Here is a 22,490-nt window from a genome sequence, read left to right as displayed (position 1 = left end):
CTGAAACCCCCTCCCTAAGGGTTAGGGCGATGGCACGGCGTCTCCACTGGCCCTTCATGTCATGAGAAATACTTGTACCCTTGTGCAGTATTCGTGTGTCAGTCTCTACCTTCCCAGTGCCTCCATCCGTAGGCTCAGTGCCCTTCTGTCCGAGGCCGTGGAGGGCCCTGCGGTGCGCCTGCCCAGCAGCTCAGCTCCTCACTGCAGAAGCAGCTAGGACCCCTCCTCGCCCAGCTCTCCCAGCCCCTAGCTCTTGGTTCCTTACATTCTCTGCTCCAGCCTGGAGGCCAGATGGCCCGCCGTTCAGAATCAAGCCGGGTGTGCCTGACCCGGGTGGCTGGTGGAGACTGGACCAGGCCTGCTCCAGGCCGGTGTCTGCTCCCTGCTTCCTGAACTCCTGTCCTCAGCTGGATGGGTCACTCACAAATGCCAGTTGGATTGTATCCCCGCGGGCCCTGCTTAAAATACTTCAAAGGATGGCGTCAGATCCCTACCAGGGTGGTGTTTTATAGACATGTTTTGAATCAGTGTGGAGACCCTTAATCAACCTAGGCATCAAGCAAATTCTGGCCAAGAACCCTCCGCTCCCTCCTGATTTTGGTTTGTCAGTGTCATTATAAATGGTGCTCAGAGGCCTGGGGGAGAGGCCTGAAGTTTCCAGAAAAGCCTGATGCAGTGGTCACTGCAGGGACTCCTTTGCTTTCTACTGCAACCATCCCAGCCTCCTTGCCTTTGGGAGTGGGGAAAGGATGCTGAGGGGTTCTCTCCCTGCTGCAGAAGCCCCCAGCAGGACCAAGCCCCAGTGGTCTGCAGAGACACCCTCTTTTGGCTTTTTTCCTGGTCCCTGCCTCAATTTACCACTCCCTTATAGGTGCTTGCTAGAGTCATGTTCTTTTCTTTTTAAGGTTATTTGTTATTTTTATTTTTTTTCTGAGAGAGAGAGAGATGCATGAGCAGGGGAGGGTCAGAGGGAGAGGAAGATACAGAATCCGAAACAGGCTCCAGGCTCTGAGCTGGCTGTCAGCACAGAGCCCGATGCGGGGCTCGAACCCACGAACTGTGAGATTATGACCTGAGCCAAAGTTGGACAGTTAACGGACTGAGCCACCCAGGCACCCCTTAAGGTTATTTATTTATTGGGAGGGGAGGGTCAGAGAGAGAGGGAGAGAGAGAATCCCAAGCAGGCTTTGTGCTATCAGCACACAGCCTGATGTGGGGCTCCATCCCACGAACTGTGAGATCACACCTGAGCTGAAAGCCAAGAGTCAGCCTTTAGCTGACTGAGTCTCCCAGGACCCCCTGCTGGGCTCAGTTTCCGAACAGACTATTTGCATGTAAGTCCTTGTCTCAGAGTCGGCTGTGGAGGAACCCAGCCTTAAACACTGGGGCGAGCAATTATTGAGCCAGGCGTTCTTTCAAGGGCTCGCTCTATACAAACCCACTTAATCCTCACCCCTGTGAAGCAGGTGCTGTTGCTATTACTCCCGTTTCCCATAAATAAAAGAAGCTGAGGCACAGAGAGGGTGGGACACTTATAAAGGTTACACAGCAAATGAGTGGTGGAGGTGGGCTCCATACCAGCTGTCTGACCTCAGAGCCACAACTCTTAAGAGTAAATCTCCATGGCACCTGGGTGGCTCGGTTGGTGAAGCGTCCGACTTCAGCTCAGGTCATGATCTTGCGGTTCGTGGGTTCAAGTCCAGCTTCGGGCTCTGTGCTGACGGCTCGGAGCCTGGAGCCTGCTAAGGATTCTGTGTCTCCCTCTCTCTCTGCCCCTCCCCTGCTCATACGCTGTCTCTCTGGTGAAATGAATAAACCATTAAAAAATATTTTTAAAAAGGAATAAATAAATCTCCCTGTTATCTGGCTGAGGAAATGGGGGCACAGAAAGGCCAAGGTGGCTGCCTGAAGTCACACAGCTGCACACTGAGGTGCTAGGATTACGGTTCCAGAGCTGGGATGCTTAGCTGCCTTGCGACTGCCCTTCACGCAGGCCTTGCTCCCCTGTTCCTCACACTGATCCTGGCCTATGCGCCGTGGTGCTGGGTGCCTCGTTGCCCGTTGGGCGGGCTGTGGCTTTGCGTGCGGTGCGCGGCGGGCAGAGCAGGCTGAATTGGCACTATTTGCCTTACTTATGTAACTCGAGATCTGCTGACTGGAGAAAACCGCGTGCCCACTGAGATATGGATCAGGTGTTCTTCTCTGAGCCGCTGGCCCCCCACCCAGCCACAGGTGCTGCTGTGAGGGCCATAGCCATCCCTGGATGTCAGGGGCCCGTATCTGTATGGTCCTCTGCTCAACATCGAGGTCAGAGGTGGCCAGGGAACGGGGCCTGTGGTCACCAGCGGCACTCACCGGGTAGTCCCTAAGCGCCAGGCTTCTCCTAGGTGCTTGCTCGGTCCGTGGAGTGTTGATGCAGGGGGGTGGCTGCTAGCACCAGAACGAGGGAACGGAGAAGCTCACTGCCGCCCTGCAGGGGGTGGGCTGGGGACCGGACCCTGAGCCCGGTGGGAGGTGAACACCCCTGGCTTCCTGACAGGGAAATCCAAGGCCAAGAGAGGTTGTGATTTGGCTCAGGGTGACACACGGGGAGAGTGACCGGGGGCAAGGACAGGGCTGGAGTTTGGGGCTTCCTGACGCCACACCCACACTCTTACTCTCGCATGATGAGTGGAGGCAGGGGGAGCCGGGGACGGGGAAGGACTTTCTTAGTCGGGGGAGGTGGGTGGGCTGCTGGCAGTGGGGCATGGCCCACGATGGCTGGAGTGACAGTGAGGTGGAGGTGTCGCAGGGAGGGCAGCCCCTCTCCGGGCCAGTCCAGGTGGCCCCTGTCTTCCACTCAGAGTCTGTCACATATTTGAAGGCAGGTTTCCTGTGGCTTCCCCAGGATTGTCTTCTATCCAGGCTGCGTGTCTCCTGCCTCTCCAGCTGTCCCTCTCGGGCCACACAGCGCACCTCCAGGAAGGACAGCAGTGCTCTACAGCCTTCCAGAATGTGCTGTCCAGAGCTCCTGCAGGCCCCCAGGGTTGAGTGCATTTGTCATCTCCCTGCTCCACAACTCCCATCAGGGTGGCCAGGTCCCCGTCCTCTCCCTGATGGCCGGCCACCTACTGAGACCCTCAGTCTGGTTCCAGCTGCCGTCCCTGGGATCCTGGACACCGTGAGCCATTGCACCCCCCTCCCCCCCCGCCCCTGCCCGGACAGGTGCAGGCTTCATCACTCGGCCTTGCTGCATTTGACCTTGACCTGCTGGAGAGCCAGCTCTCCTCCTTCAATGTCTGCTCCCCTCCCCCTTTGTGTGTGCGTGCTGCTGCTTCTAGAAACCTTGAATCAGCCCCCACTGAGAATGTGCAACGAGACAAGGGTTATGGTGTCAGTTCTTATCATGGGTGCTTATCTCGGAGGCTCATCTTTTTCTGTGTGTTCCCAGAAGCTCGCGTTGATGTTCAGGTCCTCAGGAGGAGCGGGGCAGAGACCTCAGCGGAGGGGCCGGGGGGCAGGGCGTTGGAGGTGTGCAGGGCACCGGAGGGGACCCCTGATGTGAGGCCTCCCAGCTGTCCCCTGGAGCATTGCCAAAGGACTGAGAAGTGACTGGATCGGGAAGGGGCCACTTTGCAAAGGGCTTGGGTACCTGCAGAGCTTATCTCATCTTCCCCCAAACCCCCCCCCCCCCCAGCTGCTGATTCTGCTAAACAGGAAGGGGCAGACCTGCTTCCCCACCCGGAGGTGCAAGACCTTCTCCCTCTCCAGCCTCTGCCTCGTGTTGCCCTGCCCCAGGCAGGTCAAGGAACAGGTGGGGGTGGGGTGGGCTGGGGAAGGAACACCTGTGCCAGGTGGGAGGGGGAGTCCGGGGGCCACGGCTCAGACCCCATCCCCAGCTCGGCCCAGTGTGGCCGATGGCAATGTTTGCCAAATGTTGGGGAGCATCAGACTCCTACGGAGGGCATGTTGAGACACAGTCTGGGCCCTGACCTCAGAAATTATGCCTCGGTTGGTCTGGAGTAGGCCTGGGAGTCTGCATTTCTCTAAGCTCCCCAGTGCTGCTGCTGCTGCTGCTGGTCCATGGGCTGCACTTGAGCAGCGACCCGCAGGGGAGAGGCAGTGGTGCCTGGAGAACTTTCCTAATTCGCTTTCCCAGACAGGGTGGGGCCGGGCTCACCATCACCGTGGCATTTATCTACCAAATATTTATTTATGTTTGGTAGTTATTTATCTACCAAATATTTATTGAATGTTTTGCTCTGTGGCTGGAGCTCAGTGGACAGCAGCGCGCAGGGCTGTGGTTGTGGTCTCTGAGGGAGGACACCTACATTGTCTTGGGGCCGCAGGTATTCAATGCTTGAATCTAGAAACTTTCCTTTGTGGGGAGCCTAGGTGGCTCAGTCAGGTAAGCCTCCAACTTCCGCTCAAGGTCGTGATCTCACAGCTCATGAGTTCTAGCCCTGCGTTGGGCTCTGTGCTGACAGCTCAGGGATTCTGCGTCTCCCTCTCTCTCTGCCCCTCCCCTGCTCATGCTCTGTCTCTCTCTCTCAAGGATAAATAAACAAGAAAAAAGAAAAAAGAAAAGAAAGGAAACTTTCCTTTGAGGAAGGCTGAGCGGGAATCATTTCCTCTATTGTCCAGGTGAAGAAATAGCATTGCGGAGAGGTCGCGTGACTTGCTTGCTCCCCCGCCCCTGCAAATGGAAGGTGGCTGAACTTAGGACATGACTGGCTGCCGGGCCCTGGCCAGGAGCCATCTTTGTTCCAGAGGGCTGTGTCTAGTGGCAGGCCTACAGGTTTGGACACGCATCAACAGGTGACAGCTGGGGGCTTCATCCTTGTGTGTGGATGGAGGGCTTGGCAGAGAGATGCTCCCATGTCCACACCCACGACTCTCAGTTCCCGAGATCGGCATAACTGTGGAGTTTCACAGTGAGTCACCTCCCCTCCCTTCCTCTCTGTTCGCTAATTCTCCTTTCATTTCCCCTAACATTTTTTTTTCTCTCTCTAGGCTCTGGCCTTTCCTCCGTGTGATACCTCCTCCAGGGATGGATGCCTTTCCCACCCAAGATGGCAGCCTCATCTCCATGGCGAGCCCTGGAGACCTTGCCTTGGTGACCAAGATCAGCGAGGTCCCTGTTTGAAGGTGGGGTCTGCTGGCCCCATGGCCGGGAAAGCCCAGTTCTCCTTACCTCTGCACTTTCCAGCCATGCCCTGTGCCCCGAATTGGACTGAGCTGCCTCGCTGAATGCCAGAGAAGTGAGATGAAGTTGCCCCGGAGCCAAAGGTCTGGCTTCTCTGTTCTTCTCAACGACCTTCCAGAACCTCCAAGTCCCCAGGTACAGCTGCCCCTGATGCCCACTGGGTCTGCCAGCCTCATTGTTCTGGGTCTCCCACCCCAAGGCTGATTCTGCTGAACAACTGTTGTAGAAGCAAACACATCTGTTTCCCCAAAGCACCTTCATATGTTCACAGCTTTTAAAAGCATAGCGTTTATGGTGAATTTTAAGGACATAGAGATTGTAGCAATTTACGCGAAGATATTTTATTGCAGTGGATGATAAATATGCAAAACCATACCCATTTCCCTGGAAGTTTATTTATTTTTTAAAAAGTTTTATTTATTTTGAGAGAGAGAGAGGAAGCATGAGTGGGGCAGGGGCAGAGAGAGAGGGAGAGAATGCCAAGCAGGCTCTGTGCTGACAGAGTGCAGAGTCCGAGGTAGGGCTTGAACCCATGAACTGTGAGATCGTGACTTGAGCTGAAATCAAGAGTTGAGCGCTTAACCGACAGAGCCACCCAGGCACCTCTGGAAGTTTTGATGATAGAGATTCTGTCAGGGTGGCCCTTGGTGGCCCATGGAGGGCGTGGGCAGGTGTCATCAGATTCTCTGGCAGTGCCTTCAGGAAATTGCTTCTGCCACCCATGTTGTTAGAGAAGGAACTTGTCCATGAACGGGCAGCTGGCAAAAGACACAGAGAGGATCGGAATGCAGGACTCTGCTCCCAAAGCGTGTGCGCCTTCACCCACACCTCCCTGCTCCTGTGTTTTAGCCACTGGACCTACATCAAGAATAAGCCCCGAGGCAGAAATTTTAGGTCACTAAGAAATTGCACGCCTTCCATACAGAGCAGAAGCAGATCAAAGAGTTAGTTTGCTACTGTTACTTTCTGTTCAAAATAAAGTATTACATGGGGCACCTGGGTGGCTTAGTTGGTTAAGTGTCCGACTTTCGCTTAGGTCATGATCTCGCGGTTCGTGGGTTCAAGCCCCGCGTCAGGCTCTGTGCTGACTGCCAGCTCAGAGCCTGGAGCCTGTTTCAGTCTGTGACTCCCTCTCTCTCTGACCCTCCCTTGCTCACGCTGTCTCTCTCTCTCTCTCCTAGAAATAAATAAAACATTAAAAAAAAAATAAAGTAATACACAAAGCTCAGATATTATCACTTTCTGCCCGAGTGGTTTAAAATTTTTTTTTAATTTTTTAATGTTTTATTTATTTCTGAGAGAGAGAGACAGTGTGAGCAGGGGAGGGTCAGAGAGAGAGGGAGACACAGAATCTGAAGCAGGCTCCAGACCCGAAGCTGGATGTCAGCACAGAGCCCAATGTGGGGCTCAAACCCATGAACCGTGAGATCATGACCTGAGCTGAAGTGGGACGCTTAACCGACTGAGCCACCTAAGCGCCCCTAAAAAAATTTTTTTTAAGGTTTATTTTTTGAGAGAGAGAGAGACAGAGTATTAATGGGGAAGGGGCAGAGAGAGAGATGGAGACACAGAATCTGAAGCAGGCTCCAGGCTTCGAGCTCCAGGTTGTCAGCACAGATCCTGACTCGGGGCTGAACCTCATGAACTGTGAGATCATGACCTGAGTCAAAGTTGGACGCTTAACTGACTGAGCCCCCCCTAGCACCCCTCTGAGTGGTTTTAGCCCTTTACCTGCGAGACGGCTCTGGACAGATCCAGACCCCACTTTTTTTTTTTTTTTTTTGGAGATTAGTCACAGAAGGGTTGGAGATTGCATTTTCTAAAGTTGGCTGCAACAGTATCTGCCATCCACGTTCTCTTCTTCCAATGTGACCTTGACACTGCTTCCCTTGAGTAGTGGGGTCTTTGTCTCTGCTACATCCAAACCTGGAAGAACCTTTGTGATTGTCTTGGCCAAAAGAGTATGGTGTGTGACCTCTGAGGCCAGATAATAAGAATGTCATGCGCATGCACACATGTCTGCCTTGCTCTCTTGACACACACACTCCTGGCACCCAGCCGCCATGTTGTGAGGAAGCCTGCATCGTCCTATGTGCAAACCACGTGGGGAGGCCAGTGAAAGTGTTCCAGCTGACAGCTCAGGTGACTACTGCATCACCTGCCAGGCATGAGCCAAGATGCTTCCAGATCATTCTATAGCCCCCACCTGTCAGGTCACTCTCAGTTTTGCATCTTTCCAGCAGAGGTCCCCGAAATCGTGGGGCAGAGACAACTCTCCCTGCTGTGCCTCGTCCAAGTTCTACCACCTGTGAGCGTAATACAATGGGTGTTTTGCATCGCTGGGTTTTGGAGTTATTTGTTACAAAGCAATGGTAACTGCAACAGAAGGTATTTGCTTACAACCAGGTGTCTATCTCAAGGGGGACAGTCTTGAGCCCTCTCTGGGGGCAGATGTGATCGGCAGGGATGATGTCTAATCAGCCTCATGACTTTATTGGAGGCAGTTTGGGTGGACGAGCTTTCCTTTTCTTTAGTTACAATAAATTAATATATTTTACTTGCCTACTTGTTTATTATTTCCCACTGGCTAGACCGTTGGAACCCTACGGATGGGATTTTTCCCCCATTGTGTCCGTTACTGTATTCCCAGAGTCCAGACGAATACCTGGTACTTAGTAGTTTCCCAATAAATCATTATTGAATGAGTGAGTTAATGAAGATGAGTCATCCAGCCGGCACAGATTTTGATGACAGTTTCTCAAGAGAATGTTGTTAACTTTACCATGGGCTACTTGTGATGACAATGTAACATTATTTCCTGGGCAGTGGCCCACTCGCACTGTGGTGGGGATTTCCTGAGAGTTGTAGTGGAGAATAGAATAAAGAATGATGAGAATCGAGAACAATTTAAAAGAATTAAGAGTTCATAGTTAAGAGTCCCAACCTTTTCTTGAAATTAAAAAAAAAATTGTGAAATGTATGATGAGTGGTAGGGGGTGCATACTAAAGGAATTCATTCAAGGACTTTGTTCCTGGACACTCTCTAGAGGGATTTAGAATCCGTCAACACATACAAAATCGATTCAAGCAAACTGTTGTCTCCTGGCATGTTCGGGATGGATGTCATGGGTCCACAAACAATTGTAAGATGGGGACACTGTCCTCTAGCTGAGTCCAGCTGGAGCCTGTGAGGCAGCCAACCGGTGTAGGCAAGTGAGGCCCAGGGGCAAAACCGGTCGGGTTTCACCTGCTGAGGTCCCTGAGGCTGAGGGACTATCAGGGAAGACTTCCTGGAGGAGGCAGGTCCAGGTGGTCAGCTTCCCCGGGCATTGACTTAGAGGAACACTGAAACCCTGCGGGGATTTATCAGAAATCTGCTGCCTGTTGACTCAGGTTTCTACCTGTAGACCCTCATGGAGCTGAGGGACAGGAAATCAGTGTCCCTTTTGCTAAAATACTCTTAAACAGATAAGTAAGTAAGTACATAAGTAGATAAAACCTTTAAATAGAAAACTGTCTCCTCCCTGGCATTGCACATGTCAGTGGCAGTGGTGGGGTATTTTTTGATGTGCATCGCAAATCACTGCGTCCACTGGCCTGTCCAGTTGTGAGACCAGCCTGCCGGCAGCCCCCCCGGGGGGGGGGTGGGCACTCCAGGCAGCCCAGATTCAGAAACCAACTAATGCACAGCAAAGGGCTGTTTACCAAGATCGCGTCCCTGAGACTTTAAATGTCTCCTCAAAAGTTGATTGGTTGCGGGGTGCCTGGGTGGCTCAGTTGGTTGAGTGTCCGACTTCAGCTCAGGTCATGATCTCACGGTTCGTGGGTTCGAGCCCCACGTCGGGCTCTGTGCTGACAGTCAGCTCAGAGCCTGGAGCCTGTCTTCAGATTCTGTGTCTCCCTCTCTCTCTGACTCTCCCCTGCTCGTGCTGTCTCTCTCTCTCTCTCTCTCTCTCTCTCTCTCAGAAATAAATAAAACATTAAAAAAAAAGTTGTTTGGTTGCAAAAGAAACTACAGAGTAACTATAGAGAGTTAATCCTGAAACTGCAGACAAGTGGAGACTCTATTTAGAAAGAGACGTGTTTGCTCCCCCAACAGTCACTCTGCTGTTGGCAACTGAGTGAGTGATGCTTTCTCGCTTTGCGTCACGTGCTGGAAAGGAGACCAAGAGAGGAAAGACACTTCCAAATAAGTTGGAGTTCTGTCTGGTGCATGTCATACAACTCCATTTGGAACATGAAGAAAGAGGGTTACGATTTTGTTTATGGGAAAATGGTTTTATCCCATCCCAAGTTAACATGAAACAAGTATTGGAAGATTCTTAATTTGAAGGGTACCAAGTATTTCTGATCTGCACTGCAGATGGGACTATTTCTGCTGGGCCACATTGTCCTGTTGATACGCCTAATAAAGCAAGTGGAATAACTTTAAAACCCTCCTGGAGGCCATTAGTGCTGTGGTCAGGGTGAGCGCAATTGTCACTGGCTATCTTGGGAGAGCCCAGGAAAGCATCAGCTTAGTGTCTCTGTCCTGTGATTTTCCTGGCTGTTTCTTCCTTGACCAATTCTGTTCCATTCTGTAAATAAATAATTTTCTTTTTTTTTTTTAAGTTTATTCCTCCATCGAGAGAGAGAGAGAGGGAGTGAGAGTGAGAGGGAGAATGTGTGAGCAGAGGAGGGGCAGAGAGAGAGGGAGAGAGAATCCCAAGCAGGCTCTGCACAGTATGGAGCCTGATGTGGGGCTCGAACCCACGAACTGTAAGATCATGACCTAAGCCGAAGTCAGGAGTTGGGTGCTCAACCGACTGAGCCACCCACCCAGGTGCCCCAAGTAAATACCTTCCTGAGCCCAGCCTTGAGCAGAGCGGATCCATGGAGACGGCAACCTCCATGGCTGCCCAAGTTCAGTGCCTGATGCCACACCACCTCCTGGTGGCCTTTTCTCTGGGCTGTCTGAGTGTCAAGAGCAACTTTCCCAGGGGCTACTGTGCCCTGATGGGAGCCTTCGTCTGGGTGGCACGTCACAAAGAAAGGAGTTACTAGACCTGGACCAAGGACATATGGTCACTCTACCCTGGCACTTCCCTGGCACGTCCCAGGTGCTGGCCCGTGCATGCTGCAACCTGCTGTCACATGACAGAGGTGGGCACCAGGAAGCGACGCTCGTCTGAGTGTCTATCGGCAGATCAACAGAACAGTCTCGGATCCTCTGGAATCAATGATATGTCCGGCCATCTCAGCTGTGTGCAACCGGGCTGTGGGACTGGGGGGCAGTTACCTTTCCTCCCCCAGCCTTCGTTTCGTCCGGTGTGAAATGGGGTGCAGGTTGGCACCGATGTCACATATTGGGAGGAGGGACTGAGGTACGCGTGTAGAGACCTGGGGCGGGGGACTCCCGGCCAGTCGTCGCTGGCGCGTGATGCTGATGACCTTATGGATGGCATCATTGGCATCTCTGGATCCGTCAAAATCCCTGACGGCAGATGCACGCTCTTTCCCTCGCGCTGTTTTCAGGTGTTTACCAGGCGAGCCGCACAAATGTGGGTCTGCTCTACAGGAGGATTTGGGGTGTGAGTATTTAGGGCAAGAGCCAGCCTCCGCCTCTCCCACGTTATCCTCTGACCTGACTGTGTGATCTCCTGCGAGTCCTCAGCACGTGTTTCTCTCCTTCTGAAGGACCCCCGTTGCCCCACCTGGCCAGCTTCCATGCCTTCCCCAGACGCCCGCCTTAGCATTATTTCCTCTGCCCTCCTGTTCCATCTGGGATCCCTCGAGCGCCGGGAGTGGCTTTCCTGGTGGTCTCAGCTAGACGCCAAGATCTGTGGCAGGCAGACCATTCCACCTGGCCCTTCTCTGCCTCCCTAGCACCTGTACTGGGGTCTGGCACAGACTGGGGGCTCCTACGTTTTGTCCACGGGAATTGGCTCCACAAGGATTCTTTCCGAGCAAATCTGTCAAAGGACACAGATGATACCTCCTGAGACCTCTACCGGCTTCTTCTGTGGAGGGTGCAGTTTCACCATAGAAGGTGGGATGCCTTGGCCTCGGGGGGTAAGTGGGTGTTGTGATGATTAATTTTGTGTGTCAATTTGGCTGGGCCACAGTGCCCAGATACTTGGTCAAGCATTTTCCTGGGTGTTTCTTTAGAGGTGTTTTTTGTGGGGGGAGGGATTAACATTTAACCAGTAGACTTTGAGTAAAGGAAATGGCCCTCCATGATGTGGTGGGCCTCGTCCAATCAGTTGAAGGCCTGAACAGAACAACGGCTGATTTTCCTCCGGCTAGAAGGTATGGATCGGGACTGCAACTCTTTCTGAATCTCCGGCCCACTAGTCTACTTCATCAGATTTTTAGACTCATCAAACTTTCATAATCACATGAAATTGGTATATGTTGAAGAAGAAATCTCAGGAGGGACTTCCTCTTTCTTCCTCCACCCACCATCTATGTACAACTCTTTCCTTCCTGGGGGGGGCAGGAATAATGAAACAATTATACACTTTTATAAGTGTTTACATTCAGGGCTTGCACCTGTATGCTTGTGTTTATTGAGTATTTTTTCTGAGAGCTGCCTGATTCCCTTGGACGAGAATGGATGGAAATATTGTAACTTCCCCACTCATGTTCGTGAAAATATTTTCATTTCATGGCATTTTATTTAGCATCAGGGTCTTGGGAAATGAAACCGGGTCGTTAAATGAGGAACGGACAGATAATACTACTTGCTTGTCTATCTACCCATGTGGACCTGATATGCCCTGGGTCCCCAGACTTGCACACACAGGTGAGATAAGCAACTTGCATCACTACATCCAGACAGATGTGATCTGAGCTGAATGCCAACGTTTTACTGATAACAAAGCAGCGACGTTGGGGGGTGTTTCCAGGCCACTATGAGCACAGGTCTGTCTCCATGCGGGTGTGTGTGTGTGTGTGTGTGTGTGTGTGTGTGTGTGTAGCTGGAGGACTGATCTATGAAGCTGGGAGGTCCAACGCCCTCTCCCCCCCTCCCCCCCCCCAAGACAGGCATGGAGAGAGCACAGAGCCTCGGAGAGGTCGGGTGCTGGAGTCCTCACAGGCCGCATTGAGCCCAGCTCCCAGGAACGGCAGGTGCTTTGTGCTCAGGCAGTGGTGGGGGCTCCTGCATCTGCTATGGTGGCTCTCAGGAGGGCTCACTATAGCCACGGGCATGTCCTCAGCCAGGTCCAGGTGCTGGAGTCAGGAGGGGAAGGAAGAGCCAGGCTATTTGCCTTTAGTTTGCCCCGAAGCCTCTGCAACCCCATGATTTTTTTTTTTAATATTTTTATTTATTTCTAGGAGAGAGAGAGAGAGAGAGATTGACAGCATGAGCAGGGGAGGGTCAGAGAGAGAGGGAGACACAGACTCTGAAACAGGCTCCAGGCTCCGAGCTGGCAGTCAGTACAGAGCCCGATGCGGGGCTCGAACCCACGAACCGTGAGATCATGACCTAAGCGAAAGTCGGACGCTTAACCGACTAAGCCACCCAGGCGCCCCTGCAACCCCATGATTCTTTAAGATCCTTTAGTGCCTGCTCATCTTTGACCCAGGCTTCCCCCCTCGGAGGCCAGCAGCACTTGCCTGACCCCCACTGTCCTGTCCCTCAGAGACCTCACTGACCCACCCACTGGCCAAATGTAGCAGAAGGTGACCCTGAAGCCCAGGAAGGTGGCCCAGGAAGCAGTGCCCAGCTCCACGATAGAGGAGAGCAGCGGCAGCAGCAAGAGACTCTTCCGAGGCACCCAGAAAACCAGAAGCAGGAAGCCCCTCTGTCTGCACCCCTGCTCGGGCCCTGGGAGCCAGTCCCCGATGATGACTGGCATGGGGACAGGTAAAGGAAGAGAAGCTCCCAAGGAGGTGGCGGTCATCAGCCATCCGTCGAGTACCCGCTGAGAATTTTATTAGGTGGGTACTTTTATTAGCCCCATTTCATGGAGGACGAAACCGAGGTTCAGAAAAACATAGCCACACAGCCAGGGGAGTTAAAGCTGTCCAGTTCCAAATTCCACAGGATCGGCCACTCAGACAGACTTTCCACAGCAAAAAGCAGAGAGAGGTCAAGTAAGAAAATACACAGAAGAGGGTCTAGTATATTTGGCATTATTAGAGCACACGAGAGCTGGGGGGCGGATGGGAGGCGAGGAGGCAGAGACAGGAAGAGATTCCTGGCTGTGAAAGGAGGACCATGGTCCCAGAACTTAGGAAGATGGAATGAATGGAGGAGAGAGGGGGAGGTGGAAGCGGCGAGTGACGGTCAGGGGTGTGCGGTAGGAGGGACCATAAGGGAAGCCAGGTGGGGCCATGTGAAGATTCGGGTGCGCTTGAGGTCACGGGCAGGAAGGTGGAGTCTTGGGGGACTGGGGGAAGGTCTGGGGTCACGGGAGGTAGGGCTGCTGAGGTGGCCAGGACAGAGCAGCGACCTTCCCCGGACGGTGTGTTTCTGCCCTCCCGTGGCCACGTGGGTGTTGGACCCCATTGTGAAGCGTGGCGCTGGCCCCTCCTGGGCTGTCCCTAGGATATGAGCAGACAGGGTGCAGCCAGTGTTCTCGCTCCCTGTTCTTGTCACATCGGGGGCCATGGTAGTGACTGCACGATGTATTTGTGGGTCGTCCTGCAGATCTGACCTGGACCCCGGTCAGGAGAGGGTGACACTCCCTGGTGAAGCCCAGTTACCTTCAGCCTCACAGTCTTCCCAGCTCTGTAAGCTCTCTGGAGGGCACCCTGCGTAGGAGGTGACAGGCTGGAGTCTCTCGCTCCGAGCAGGCGTTCTTTATACCACTCGAAGCAAAAGAAGCGAGTCTAGTGGTGGGTCTGGAACAGACAGATCTGGGGTCGAGTTCTGCCTCAGTCGCTCTGTAGGTACATAACCTTGAGCTAATTGAGAAAGCAATTCAATCCCATTCCGTGGCTCCCGCTTAGGTAAGTGCAGAATAACAAGACATCACCAGGGAGTTGTTTCCGGGATTCGAAGTTGCGCGAAAGGGCAGGTGCTGGTTCACTGGCCCCTCTACTTGCTCTGCCCTTTGGGCCCAGGGCATTCACCTGGGTGTACCTGCTGCTGGCAGCCAGCTCCGCCACCAAGGAGGCTGGCGTGCAACAAGCGGACCAAGTTCAGCCCTGTGCTGACCTTCACCTGCCCAGGAGATCAGAGAACATCTGTCACCACCCAGCCAGCAAGGGAGGGTGCTGGCCTCACATGCTCTAGGAGTCACCGGCTTCCTTCATGGGCTATGATCTGGGGAGAACTGTTGACCTTCCCTGGACTAGGAGCTGATTACTGGAGGTAAGGAGGACTTTTCTGCTCTGACTGTGGACCCCAGGGGTCACAGACCCCAAGAGCTGCTGCTGGTCCCGACCGCTCTGGTGCCAATGGCACAGGGGACACACATTTGGGCCCTCCTTCCCTTACCATAGCAGATGGCATTCATCAATCCTTGTAATCCACCAGAGCGGGCATTGATATAAAAGCCACCTGCCGTCTGTTGTGGGTCTGTGTCCTCCAAAAAGATACATTGAATTCCTATGGAAGTGAAAGGGACCTATTTGGAGATAGGGTCTTTGCAGCTGTAATCAGGTTACAATGAGGTCATAGTAGATTCGGGGGGCCCCTTAGTCCAATATGACTAGTGTCCTTATCAGAAAGGAAGAGACCCTACGCCATGGGATGAAGGAGGCAGGGGTTGAAGGGATGCGGCCATAAGCCGGGGAATGTCAGGGGTTGCCAGCAACCCCCAGAAGCTCGGGAGAAGCAAGGAGGGATTCTCCCCCAGAGCCTTCAGAGAGAACGGGATCCTGCCACCATTTAAAAACATTTTTTTTTAATTTTTTTTTAAATTTATTTTTGAGAGAGAGAGACAGCATGAGCAGGGGAGGGTCAGAGAGAGAGGGAGACACGGAATCTGGACAGGCTCCAGGCTCTGAGTTAGCTGTCAGCACAGAGCCTGACGTGGGGCTCGAACCCACAAACCGTGAGATCATGACCTGAGCCGAAGTCGGACGCTTAACCGACTGAGCCACCCAGGTGCCCCACCTGCCACCATCTTGATTTGGGGGTTCTAGCCTCCAGGATTGTGAGGCTATGAATTTCTGTTGTTCGAAGCCCCCCCAGTCTAATACATTCTGGCAGCCTGAGGAGATGGACACACCATCTTTCTTCCCTAGATTCAAAGTCATTGCTCTGGTGTCCTCCAAAGCTCTGGCCCAGCAGGGCTCATGCCATATGGCTCTGCATCAGCCTGTCCCAGTAGGGGCAACATGGCGGCCGCGGTAAGGGCTCTGCTGTACTGAAGGCGTGGAGGACGGGGACATTTACTGACGGCCACAGGTGCGGGAGGCTCCCACGGGGGAGGCGGGCAATCAGGTGTCCCACTGCAGGCAGGCAGGTTTGAGAACCCGTCCCCCTCCGCCTCCTCCCTATCCTGTGGAAAGGCTCCCGCAAGGATCCACCTTCCTGTGAGTTTTCCCAGGATGCTTTGTGCCTGGAGGTAGATAGAGGTGGCGGCTGAGAAACTCATCCTAGGAATCGTGCAATTTGCCGTGGCGATCAGAGGGGCCGCTCCTGCGGCGAAGAACTGCAGAGAGAGAGAGGCAGGAAGATTCATGGTCCTGGAGAATCCCGGTGGCTCCGCCCCCTGGGAAAACCTTTGCTCTGGGAAGTTGGCTGGAAACTTTGCCATCTGTGAAGGATTTACCCTGAGGGTGGACACCTGTGGCTCATCACCATGTGGCCACTTAGCAGGGAGGAACAGGGCTATGACAACAGAGAAGGGCGCAAGGTCTCCCACCAGGCTCTGCGGAGCTTGGTAGGATGGAATTCTAGAAGGTGACAATTGAAGACTCCTAGGTCCCTCGTCCCTCGTCCGCTACTTCTCCAACTATGTGAGCCTACAAGTAGCCTAGGTGCTCGTTAAAATGCAGACTGATTCAGTTGGTCGGGGCAGGGGGGCGAGGAGTGTGAGATTCTGCATCTCTAACCCCCCGCCCCCAGGGGATGCCAGCACTGCTGGTTTGTGGACGACACTTTAAGGAAGGACCCGTCTCCTAATATAAAGGTGAAGGGCCTTAGGCGGCTTGTTCCCTTGTCTCAGACTAAGCCACCAAGGGCTGGGAGGTGACAGATCTGGGTCTAGAAATCAGGTGTCTGTCTCTAAGTCCTGGGGGGGTTCACTGCGGGGCTGTATTTCTAGACTTGTGTGCCCAAGGTGGGCCCACCCCCACCCCACCCCAGGAGCCTCACCTTTCTTCTTCCTTGGGTTGAACCTACTGGGTCAGGGGACCCTTGTCCGCTGCTCCCTTCCTCCCCCACCCCACGTGCAAGGAAACAGCGGCAGCCTCTGGCTGATCACCCAGGAGCCCAGGTTGGGAGCACCCAGCCCTGCAGGGGTGTGTAGGGTGGGGTGAATGAGATCTTCCCACGGAGATCAGGACAGCTCTACATCCTGCATCTTCGCCCCCAGTTCAGACTCAAACTCTCTCCCTCAAGGTCCCAGGGAGGGAGAAGAGTTCCCAGGCCCCCATAGCCCTTGCTGGTTCCGCAGAAAGCCCGCCCCTGGCCACCCCCAGGCAGGGTCTCCAGGGTACTTACCACCACTCCCCCGGCCAGCAGGTACCAGTGGTGAGAAACTCCACGAAGTTTGGGGCCACAGCCAGACGTGAAGAAAGCCAACAAGGGTCTGCAGGGCCTGTGGGGGTGGGGGTGGGAGTGGGGTTGAGCCAAACCCCTCTGGTCCCTGGAAGGGCTTTGTCTTTCGAGGATTTAAATGGTCAGAGCTGAGCAGACCTTTGTTGGGATGTCACTGCCAAAAGGGATCTTGGACAAAACTCCTCAACCACCTCCTGACTTGGCAGCGAGGGAAACAGAGGCTTGGCAAGAGCACACAGCCAGTTAGAAGTGGACCCGGGGCCCCTCTTCCCCAGCTGGGCACCACAGGTGTGTAGACCTCTTGAAGCCTTGGGTTAGGACCATTCTGGGCATTCAGCCTGGTCCTCCTTCATGAGATATTATCAACTAGCAAGTAGGTTACCTCCAAGGTGCCAGGCTCCGAGTGTGCCAAGCCCTCTGTGTGCATCAGACCATGGAGCCGTCAGAACCTGGGGAGACAGGCACCGTTGCCCGTGCCCAAGCCCAAAGCCTGTTCCTAGCTCGCCATGTCCTGTGGTCGGTGTAAGCATCCTGGTGGTTTAAGCCTCGTCTTCCAGAAGGCTGCGTTGTCTAGGCTGTTTGCCCCAAATTCATGGTCATTTGTCCAAGGTGTGACCAGCACCCTTCTAGGCTTCTTTGACCCTGAGAAGCAGCACCGTGATCTTGCCCTTGAGTGTCCCCCAAGAGGCGTAGCTCCCCCTAGGCTCTCTCCCTGCTCTTTCTATCCTTCTCTGCCCATGAACAAGGTAAGGGAGCCTCCACTCCGGAAAGAGGCTCAGAGCCCCCAGCTGGTGATTTAGGGTTCAAACGTGTGGCTCAACTGCTCCTGCGGCATCAGTGCTGGACAGACATCCTCAGCTCACACTCGCGGACCACTGACCAAGACCCACTCAGGCATGGTGGGGAGGGCCATCTGCAGGTGGGATGTCAGAAAAGGAAAGTCAAGGGCAACCAGTGGAAAGCTGACTGCTTGCCCAGGGGGACCCAGGAGGTGGTCACCCCACTGGTTCAAGAAGCCACCGTCCAGGACGCGGGGGCAGCCCTGGGCTTTCTGTTATTTTTCCAAGCTGGAGGCCATGCAGGGACAAAGCCTTGCAGATCTGTCTTGTTTTCTGGCTGCTCTAAGTTTCCTGCTGGAATATGCCCTTGGCCGTATAACTCCTCCCACTCCATAGCTGCTGGGGTTGGTGGTGGCTGTTTCATATCTACCTTGCAGGGAGGAGGGTCTGTGGGGACTGAGTGGGCCACTTACTTCCAAGGTGGCTGGCTGTCCCCGGAAGAAGGGCTCCTTCCTGCTGGGGCAGGAGGTCTCCAGAGTGTGAGGTTGCAGGGAGGGCTCCTCTGGGCTCTGCCATGACATCCTTGGGGTTTCAGGAGGAGGGGACATCACTGGCTGCTGCTCCTGGCTTGTCACCACTGATGCACTGGCTTCCAAGGGCAACTGGGCTGGGGGCCCGGCTGCCTCCAGCCTGTGGGAGGGACTTGGGCCTGGGGTCTTGGAGCCTGCCGTCTCAGACATCCTCTCCATGGAGTGCCTGGGCACACACCTATGTCATCCAAGGATGAGGCAACACATTGCCAAGCAAATCCCCATTTTCTGGGTCTCAGTTTCCCCATCTGCTCTACCCGGAGAGGACATTGATAAGGCATGGGTGTTTATGTGCATGTAATTTGTAGCCGTTAAAAGCAAAGGTCTGGCTGCCTGCAGAGAGTAATATGTTTGCATCTTAAATGGGACTGAGTAGGAATTGAAAGCCAGAAGTGGTGCGAGATGTCACAATGCCGTTTGTGTAAATTAAATACTTGTACGCTGGACAATTCACAAACACACATGCGCTGAAACATGCTGAAGTTGCCACCTGCGGCTGGAGGATGCTGGCGGGGAAGGCGGGTACAGGGACCCCTTGAAGCAGGTGGGGGGGTGGGGTTTGGACCAGGCTCAGGCTTACCAGCAAGCCTTTACAGTTCCATAAACCCAATCTCCATTGCACTCGCAGGAAACAGGACTAGCTTGCCTGGGTCACACCATAAAGATGGAAGCTGACTTCCAGGTCAGGACAGCTGGCCACAGGACCAGAGCTGTTCCTGCCCTAGGGCATCCCTCCCATCCCCCTCCCCCCTGCCCTTCCCCTCCTGCTCTGCCAGGCTGGTGAATAACGCCACCAGCTCCGCAGCTCACACCTGTCTCTGTAGCATCTCAAGTTCCCTCAGGTGGGGTCCCCTGCTTAATCACTAACCATCCCCGAGTTGTGAAGGGCTGGGAGTATCATGTCCCAGTTTGCTCAGGTCAGATGGATGTAAACGGGTGGGTCTATGCTGGCCCCCATACCTTCTGCCCCCCACATCCCGTGTTCTGTCCACTGCCTCATGCTGCCTCCCTTTGCAAAAAGGGGGGTACTAAAAACAAACGACAGAAACCCCAAACACCTCAAATTACAAGTGAGCTCAGGAACAGAGAGCTGGGAGACCCCCAGAGTCGGAGGCTTGCGGCTTTGAGCCTTCACCTGACCGTGGGGCCCCCCATCGGCAGCCCAGGCGCCTCCTCCGCTCCTGTAACATGGCTCGTTCTCTTTCCGAGCCTGCAGCCTCTCACTGCTCCAGATGGGCCTCGCTCAGTCCCACTGCCTGGTCCCTGCTCAAACCACATCTCCAAGCTGCCACCTTCTCCCTTCTCCCAGCCCCTGTCGCCCAGTCTTGCTTGATCACAACCATCAGCTGGGTGCCTGCTAAAAATCGCCGGCACTGGGGCCTCAGCATCTCCAGGTGAGGCGCCTGGGAATCACGGCCTCGAGAACCCCCTTCAGGTGACTCCCCCCCCACACACACTCAGGCCAGTTGGCAGAATGCAGCAGCACATCCACCCCTCAGGCCCCCCACCCCCACCCCGGCCCCGGGTGTGTTTCCACGCGGCCCCAGTGAGGTCTCCTGGCTGTGAGCCTCTGCACTGGTGTCTCGACTCCCACATATGAGTGAGTCGGTGGACCCCTCTGAGCTTCTGTTTCCTCGCCTCAAAACTGGAGGGAAATATCTGTCCCAGAGGACACCATAGAATGTTTTACTGGCTGCAGGTTCACAATCCTTTCGGGAGATTTCCCATGTGCAAAGGGCAGGGGGAGACCCAAGAAAGAGGCAGCCCCCCTCCCCCAGGTTTGAGGGCAGCCATTCTAATAACACCAAAGGGAACTTACATCTGAGGCTTGTCTGGGGTCAGAGGGAGGGTGGCTCCTCCAAGGGCGCGGGGGCTCACTCACGGTCAACTGGTGGGCATGTCTTTTTTGATCATTTCCCCCAGCGCCTGCCCACGTTTCCCCGAAATCATTCTCTGAGAAAAAGTCACTGTGTGTGAGTGGGCGCTGCACCCACAGCACTGGGATGAAGAGAATAGGTGGCAGGGTAAGATGCCCACACAAGCACGGGCACGCGCGTGTGCGCACACACACACACATGCACGCGCACACACACACACATTCTTGGGCCTTTTTTACCTTCCTGATGTTGGAATCTTTGCTCCATAGCTGCTTCTGCTTCTCTGGGGTGCACCCACCTCCTCTGTGCACTTTGCCGCCAACCCTGCTGTTGCTGACCTTAGCCCTCTGTTCGCCAGTGTCTGTGACCTTCCTGCGTCCTCATGAAGCCCCTGGCTCCTGCCTGTTCAGGTGGGCTGGGCCTGGCTTTGCTGGCCCGGGAAGCTCCGGGGCAGAGGGGCCCTGTGCGGTGTCTGAGGTCTCACCCTCCTCAGGTCCACACGCAGCCCTGCCCCCGCCCTGCCTCACACCTGCTGTGTCACTTTGGACAATTCACTTAACCTCCGTGAGAGCCTGAGGGGCCCGGCCAGAGCAGGGCGGGAGACTGACCGTGAGGAGGGTCTTTATCCACACTTGGGCAGGATTAAACAGGCAAGAAGCTCTCAATTGCCAAGCCTCTCATTGCACCCGGTCTGATGAGCCAGAGGTGTAAGTGCTGGCTCCCACTGAGAGGGGACATTCTCCCGACTTTGCACACTGTGGTCGCAGAGAGGTCTTTCCAGAACACGAATCGATGGGTCCCTATGGCCTACAGCCTCATTCTAACTCGGTTTCCCAACCGTGGCAATACTGGCGTTAGGGGCTGTCCGGGGCATTACCCTTGGCCTCCACAACCCAAAATGTCTCCAGACATTGCCAGTGGGAACGGCTGCTCTGGACCAGGTAAGTGTGAGTCACTGGAGGTAGGGTGTGGGGTGGGGGAGGGGGGAGAGGTCTGCCGAATTTAGAGGCTGCCAGGTGTTCTGATCCAAGTCAGACCTGTGCGCTGTCCCCTGGGTACCGCCTTCCTGACAGTCTCTGACCCATGATCCAGGCCCCTCACGCCAGCCCAGAGCAGTCCCTCAATGTGACACTTAACCACCTCGGGTTTTCACTATTCACGCTCTGTGCCTTCGCAGCTGCCCTGCTCCAGGAGCTGGAGGAGAGGAAAGTTAGGACTCGGATTCGAGGGGGCGCCCGTCACCTTCCTCTCTGCCAGCTGATGCCCGGGAGTGAGCCTCCGTGGGATGCAGTGTGCTGCCCCTCCGGTTGGTCTGTTTTGTATTCTTGAACTTTGTGAGTAATTTATAGGATTTTCTAGGACAATTCCCTCTGTGACTTTGACCCCTTGACAAAGACTGTCTTACTCTGCTTGGGCTGCTGCCATAGGCTGGCCAGCTCACACCGTCACCGTCTGTTTCTCATGGCTCTAGAGGCTGGCGGTCTGGGAGCCTGGTGCCAGCGCGGTGGCGTTCTGGGGAGGGTCCTCTTCCTGGCCTGCCTGCGGCCACTTCTCATTGAACCTTCTTGTGGCAGAGAGGGCACTAGTCCCAGTCAGGAGGACCCCCCAGTTGCTACCCAACTTCCTCCCAAGGCCCCACCCCCTAACACCACCACACTGGAGATTAGGGTTTCAACATAGGAATCTGGGCTGGGGGTGGGGGTGGGGGGTGGGGACACAGACATTCAGCCCCAGCAACGATTTTTACTTGCTGACTGTGGATGCTTAACCCCCGTGTGGAGAGGTTCTTTTCTTTTCTTTTTTTTTTTTTTTTTTACTTTATTTTATTTTATTTTATTTTTTTTACAAATAGTTTATTGTCAAGAGAGGTTCTTTTCTGTATTTGGAAATTCCATTTGTAATTTCTTTCTTTCTTTTCTTTTTCTTTCTTTCTCTTTCTTTTCTTTCTTTATTTATTTTGAGAGAGACAGCATGAGTGTGGGGGGAGAACAGAGAGAGAAGGAAAGAGAGAGAGAACCCCAGGCAGGCTCCATGTTGCCAGCGCAGAGCAGAGCCTGACTCGGGGCTTGAACTCATGAAACTGAGAGATCATGACCTGAGGGGAAACCGAGAGTCGGACGCTTAACTGACTGAGCCACCAGGGAACACCCTCCATTTGTTATTTTATAACTGTTTCCTGCTTCCTTCATCCCATGCCTTTGCCTATGCTGTTCCCCATACAGGGCGCTGTTCCTGCCTTGGAGGCCCAGCTCAAGTATTTCACCTTCCTGCAGCTCCTCCCTGAGCGCCCCGCCCCCACGTTCCCTTGACACCCGACCTGCGGGTCCTGAGTCCCCTGTGTGGTCCTGTGTTTACCTCCATTCGCGACAGCCACCCCGCAGAGGGGCCTTTTTGCCTCTC

This window comes from Hyaena hyaena, unplaced genomic scaffold, assembly GCF_003009895.1.
Source record: "Hyaena hyaena isolate Hyena2069 unplaced genomic scaffold, ASM300989v1 scaffold_456, whole genome shotgun sequence".
Classification (NCBI taxonomy): domain Eukaryota; kingdom Metazoa; phylum Chordata; class Mammalia; order Carnivora; family Hyaenidae; genus Hyaena; species Hyaena hyaena.
The sequence above is the reverse complement of the archived record's forward strand: the minus strand, read 5'-3'. Positions refer to the sequence as shown.